At 48.6% G+C, this 6660-nt stretch overlaps 1 non-coding gene across 1 annotated transcript; it reads left to right on the forward strand.

The window, feature by feature from the left end:
- Positions 1 to 4829: 4829 nt before the first annotated feature.
- LOC144669064 (U2 spliceosomal RNA) lies at positions 4830 to 5012 on the forward strand. The gene has a single exon (XR_013573594.1). It is a non-coding gene; the product is annotated as a U2 spliceosomal RNA (small nuclear RNA).
- The last annotated feature ends 1648 nt before the right edge of the window (positions 5013 to 6660 follow it).

Raw genomic sequence — 6660 nt, forward strand, 5'->3', positions numbered from 1 at the left:
CACTAGATGATTATTTGAATAGAAACAATGTGCAAGGGTAAGGGGAAAAGGGAGGAGAATGGTGCTAAGTCATAATGCTCATTCGGAGAGCTGGTGTAAATATGATGGGCCAAATGGTCTCCTTCTGAACCCTAACAATTCTGTGATTCTGTGACATTATCTGATTGGTTTTCCTTGTGGGAACTTTTATGTTTTTCATTCTAATGGTTCAGTTTCTGCTGTGTTTCTCAACCAAGAGGCAATCATTTCTATTCCTGCTCGCTACTGGATGGTGCAAAATACTTCAATCAATTAAATATTTTTGAAGTGCTGATATCTGTTGTGATGCTGGAAATGTGTCAGTTAATTTACTCACAGCAAAGTCCCACATACAGAAATGACATCATGACAAATAATGTTTTCAGTAATGTTGGTTGAAGGAGAAATATTGGCCAGGAGACCAGGGAGAATTCGGCCACTCTTTCTTGAATAGTGCCATGGAATATTTTGCATCCAGTTATGATGTTAGCTGGAATATCTGCTCAGTTCTCTGGGGTGATACTAGATCTCACACAACCCTCTTCCCACAGAAAAACAGCAGTTTAGAGGTCTACTAATGGAAGTCAAATTACTTTTGGTTATTTTAATGGACTATCTCTTTAAATCTATGAGCAGTGGGCAGCCCAGCTCCACAAGCTTTTCACACACAATCTGGAAACAGGCTTTTTATTGGGGTGTGGGGAGCTGTGTAGCTGTTGGGATGAGGCTCTTTGTCAGAACACAGTACTCTCCAAACAAAGGGTCAAAGGGACTCGAAATGTTAGCTGTGTTTCTCTCTCCACAGATGCTGCTGGACCTGCTGAGCTTTTCCAGCATTTTTTGTTCTTGTTTCAGATTTCTATCTGCATCCAGCATCCATCAGCAGTATTTTGCATTTACTCTCTGATCAAATCATGAGTTGTCTGCAATTTTCCGTTTGAATGTCAGACCTGATCTGCAGGGTGTCTTTGTTTTCAATGTGTCTCACTTCTCACTTCCTTGCATGTCTGACCTATCCACATGTTCTTTGTTTTGCTAATGTCTTTAATTTCTTCAATGCTTCTTTCCATTGTTTCCATCTCACTCAACAATGCAGCAGTTTACATCACAGAAACGAGCTGAGATAATTTCACTTTGGGTACAATCGGGAAATTGCACGGGAAGAACACTTGAAATTGTGCAGGTTAGGTTAGGCTTCTGGCCACCAATTCATTTGGAAAATCATGAATGCAAAATCTCCCTGAACCAACGCAACAAGGCAGAATAATAAAAAGTAACTTTATTTTCTCTGTATTCCTTGATGCATTTGAATGGTAGGTGACAGATAATGTTTCAGTGATATATCTGAAACTGGTTTATTGTAATAAAATGAGAATTTGTAATCTGGGTGACCAGTTGTCCCTGAGTAAGCTGATTTAAAATGGCAGAAAAAAAATTATACTGAACCACTTAATTGTTTCATTGGGACACATCAGTAAGTTTCTTATTAAATTAAACAATTCTGATGCGACAAAAACTTTTAAAACATGCCGATGTCCACTACATGCTTTAACCTGGTCTTGCAGGGTATAGCAGAATGGTGCAACTCCCCTGTTTACGATGAGCAGATGTAACAGTCAACAGAACAATGTTTTTACAGCTGCCTGACCATGCTTTACATTTCTTCTGAAACTGCTCCTCATTAAGAGTTGCTTTTCTCACCTTCAATGTGCCATTTACATGTGGGTATTTGCGCTGAAGTTCAGCTCAGGGCCTTGCAATTTTTCTCCTGTGCAGCTAGGCCAGACACTGCCCCCTGTTGGATTTCTGTGCAACTGCAGGCACAACCACACTAAGGCAGTTGTCCACGTTAGAAAATAGGGTGACAGCACCTGTACCCCGCTTCACCCTGTTGGCTGCAGTTTCTTTTGCCTGTGCCAGCCTTCCTATCCTTTGTGCTGTACTCTCCTTCCCTCCACTTTCCTCAGCACAGCCTTAGCGAACCCAAGACCACGGCTCATTCTTCTAAACTCCAGAAAATATTGGCCACTCCATTCAATCTTTACTGAACCATTGTTGCATCCCTACTATGGAAAATATATCCTTCATTTGGTGAGGAGACCAAAACAATGGTACACAATACTCTGGGTATGATCTCGCCAAAGCTCCGTTTGTTGCAGCAAGAATTCATGTAAACACAAATAAGGATCCTCGGCTTTATAAATTGAGGCGTGGAGTCCAAAGGGAAGGAAGTTATGCCAAACCGTTATGATACACTGGTTAGGCTACAGCTGAAGGAACAGGAAGTGACGGAAGGTAAGAAATGCTTTATCTGATTGTGCTGTGCAGCAACACAAAGGTTGACAATTCTTCAGGTGTGAACCCTGGTGAGCACCACTGATCTTTTCCAACTATTAAACCACTGTCCAATAGCACAGAGTGAAATGTGCTCCTGTTACATTTTCCTGAAACTGAAGTCGGTTAAACACAGCAGCCCATGTTGAGCAATGTACATTGAGTTTGGCTGCTGGGTAGTGATGCAGCAATGATGTCATTAGCACAGTGACCTAAGACGCCCCAATGCTCAGGCCCAAGAATCCAGGCCCAAGTGTCACTCCGTGCTGAGATTCTACCTCTTCCCGGTGTTGGGAAGAATGGATATGGCTATGTTACCAGAGAACGCTCCATTCAGTTGGAACCTGCTGTATCACCTATCCCTTGTGGAACAGTTTATGCAGAAAAACCTGTTGACCACAAGTCCATCAGGCAGTGGGCTGCACATATTGTAATGTGGTCCTGCGGGAAAAGGAGATAGTGAATGCTGTCGGGTGGTTTCCTGAGCTGACTGTCAAAGTAATTTGGAAGAATGCCTCATCACCAAAACTTTCAAATTAGCATTAGGATGTAGCTTGGCTGATAGTGACAAAGGCCCTCCCCATCATGTGCATGACGGGTGTGGACACCTGCCTCATCAGCTTGGATCAGGAGAAGGCCTTTGACAGAATACCGCACACCTACATGGTGGAAGTGCTCTCCAAAATGGGGTTTGGGGAGGGAATTCGAAATTGGATCCAACTGCTCTACACTAACATCAGTAGCGCAGTCTCAATCAATGGGTGGGAATCAGATAGCTTTCCGATTAAATCTGGAGTCAGGCAGGGCTGCCCTCTCTCTCCTGTCCTGTTTGTCTGTTGCATAGAACCCTTTACTGAGTCCATCAGGAAGGGTTCAGGCATAAGAGGAGTGACAATCCCAGGCAGTGGAGGCACTCAGGCCAAAGCCTCCCTGTACATGGACGATGTCACCGTCTTCTGCTCGGATCCGCTGTCGGTGCGCAGACTGATCCACATCTGCGACCAGTTTGAACTGGCCTCGGGAGCCAAGGTAAATCGTGGGAAGAGCGAGGCCATGTTCTCTGGGAACTGAGCTGACCGATCCTTTGTCCCCTTCACTGTCAGGGCTGACGGCCTGAAGGTGCTGGGGATATGGTTCGGAGGGAGCAGGGCATGCGTTAGAAACTGGAAGGAGCGAGTGTCTATGGTGAAAAGGAAACTGGGCATTTGGGAGCGACGCTCCCTCTCCATTGCGGGTAAGAACCTGGTCATCAGGTGTGAGGCACTCTCGCTGTTGCTGTACGTGGCGCAGGTCTGGCCCATTCCAGACTCCTGCGCGATGGCGATCACTCGAGCCATCTTCCGCTTTATCTGGAGGTCAAAAAGCGATCGTATCCGCAGGGACGCGATGTACAAGCCTCTAGATAAGGGGGAATAAAACATGCCCAACATCGCCCTCATACTGATGGCCACCTTTGTGTGTGGCTGCATCAAGCGGTGCGTAGACCCTCAGTACGCAAACACCAAGTGTCACTATGTGCTGAGGTTCTACCTGTCCCCGGTGTTGCGAAGGATGGGTCTGGCCACGCTGCCGCGGAACGCTCCAAGTAGTTGGACCGTGCCGTACCACCTGTCCCTGGTGGAAAAATTTATGCAGAGAAACACCTTTGACCACAAGTCCATCAGGCAGTGGTCAGCACGTAACGTCCTAGAGGCCCTGAGGGATAAGGAGAGGGTGGACCCTGTGGGATGGTTCCCCGAGCAGACTGTCAAAGTCATTTGGCAGAATGCCTCATCGCCAGAACTTTCCAACAAGCACCAAGACGTAGCTTGGCTGGTGGTGAGAAAGGCCCTCCCCGTCAGATCCTTCCTACACGCCAGGAAGCTCACCCCCTCTGCACGTTGCCCTCGAGGTGGCTGTGGTGGGGAAGAGACCGTTGTCCACCTCCTTGTGGATTGTGCCTTTGCAAAGAAAGTCTGGAGAGAGATGCAGTGGTTGCTGTCGAGGTTCATCCCGAGCAGTTCTGTGACACAGGACTCTGTGCTCTACGGGCTGTTCCCAGGGACACACACCGAGACAAACATCGACTGCAGCTGGAGGATCATCAACTCGGTGAAAGAGGCGCTTTGGTCTTCCCGAAACTTGTTGGTCTTCCAGCACAAAGAGTTGTCCCCGACCGATTGTTGCGGACTGGCACAATCCAAAGTCCAGGACTACGTGCTGAGGGACGCACTAAAGCTTGGGGCAGCTGCCGCAAAGGCGCAATGGGGAAGGGTCGCTGTCTAAGACCTTTCTACCACAGCGCACCGAGAGACTGGGAACTGTTTAGAGCCCCTCGGGCTGTACAGATCAAAATGAAAGGCTGTAAATGATTGTAATATTGTTTGTACTGATGCACCTGGTGATACATTTTGTAAAAGTTTAACCTGGATTGTACCCTTGTAATGTTGTTTTTGAAATGGTTTTGAATGTGATTGAAGATATTTTATGAATAAAGTATATTTTTACAAAAAAAAAAATAAAAAAAATCTGTTCTTATCAGTTTAATATCTGATACGTCCCTTATCTGGGGACCATATATTAAATTGATTTTTGGAGCAGGGAGATGGAATAGGGGCTTGCTCCGTCCACTCCACGCATCGACCCGGTATTGCAGTATCTCTGGGAATGGTGCACCACCCCTTTCCAGGGGATTTTCAATGCTAAAAATAGTTTTCTTACAAACATCTGCTTTCTTTACTTTTCAACATGCACATCTTTCAAAACACAACTTTCTTTCTTTCTCATCGCTTCTCGGCCTTTTGGCTAACATCAAGTGTTGCAGGGGCGACACCATGGTCCTGCCAAGGCAAGGTCGGGATGGAAGGGCGATAACCAATCGCAATCCAAATCCATACCGTGGGTTACCTATCACCGTCCGAGTCACGGTGAACCACAGCGAAGGAGGATCACCTATGGATCGGGGCTTCTTCACCAGGAGGATCCTGTTGAAGGCGTGCGGCTTCCAAGCTACGGAGATCTTCACCCTGCACGACTCCCGCAAAGGCGGTTATTTTGACGTGACGTTCAAGCGGGTGGCAGACTGCGTCCGGCTCCTGAGGGTGTTCGAGGAGAAGAGAGACCTGCCGGAGATGAAGATCCTGACGGCGGAGCCGCACTTTTCTCTGCCGTTGCAACGGGAACGTGAGGTGATGGTGCATGTGTACAACCCCTTCGTCCCTGTCGCCGACGTGGTCACCTTCCTCACCAGGTACTTCGATAAGGTGGGGAGCGGCACCGAGATTCGAGACGACTTGGGGATCTGGACAGGCAAACGCCTGTTTAAGGTCACGCTAAAGACCGACGGTAAGGGAGCCATTTTCCACCCTCCCTCCAGTTTCGCTATCGGGGGAAACCGGGGCTACCTGGTCTACGCTGGGCAACCCAAGCATTGTCGCTCATGCGGCAAGGCTGGTCATGTGGCGGCCAACTGCAGCGCCTCCCTCTGCAAGATCTGCAAACAGGAAGGGCACCAGACAAAAGACTGCAAACAGGCCAAGTGCTGCAACCTGTGTGGCGAGGCAAGTCACCTCTACAGGACCTGCCCCAAACGCTGCCGTACTTACGCACAGGCAGCCAAAGCCGACCAGGGGGAAGCAGAAGAAATGTTTCGTGTCACTCCAACCACCAAGGCCCCCAGGGAGCTCAACGGGACAAAGGAGGACACAGAGAGAGACAAGGTGGAGAAAGAGATTGAGGCAACAGAGAGCCAATCAACAGAACTACCCCCTGAACCTCCCAGTCCTCAGGACAGCGAATCAATGGAGGAGGAGGCAGCAGTGGAAAAGCAGCAGGGGGAGTGGCGGACGGTGAAGAACAAGAAAAGTAAGAGGGAGCGAAGAAGAAGCAAAGGCGTTTCCCAGAGAAGCGGCAAGAGGCGTCTCCCATCCGACACGGATGACAAGGGCAGCAGCTCTTCGGATGATGAAGTGCCAGAGCGGCACCGACAGAAGAGGCGGCAAAGCTCCAGGGCGTTGGAGGACGAGACACCCGAGCTCCAGAAAATTGGAGACAACAAGGAGACCAGCGCACCCCAACTTTGCCTGCAACCTGAGGAGGCCAGTGCACCACAGCCCCTGGAATCTGGGAGCAGTGAGGCAATCATCGCACCCCAGCTCCAGGAAGCCGGGAACAGCAACACCCCAGAGGGGGTGAGTTTTGGAGAAGCTTCTCCAGCAAAGGTCATCTCAAAACCCGCTCTCTACGTGAACCTCCAGATGCCACCGGAGCAGAACACGGCCAAGGAGATCTACCTCAGCCCATCCAAAGTGAAGGAATTTGAGCTCACTA

The sequence above is a fragment of the Cetorhinus maximus genome, chromosome 28 (assembly GCF_964194155.1).
Source record: "Cetorhinus maximus chromosome 28, sCetMax3.hap1.1, whole genome shotgun sequence".
NCBI classification, from domain to species: domain Eukaryota; kingdom Metazoa; phylum Chordata; class Chondrichthyes; order Lamniformes; family Cetorhinidae; genus Cetorhinus; species Cetorhinus maximus.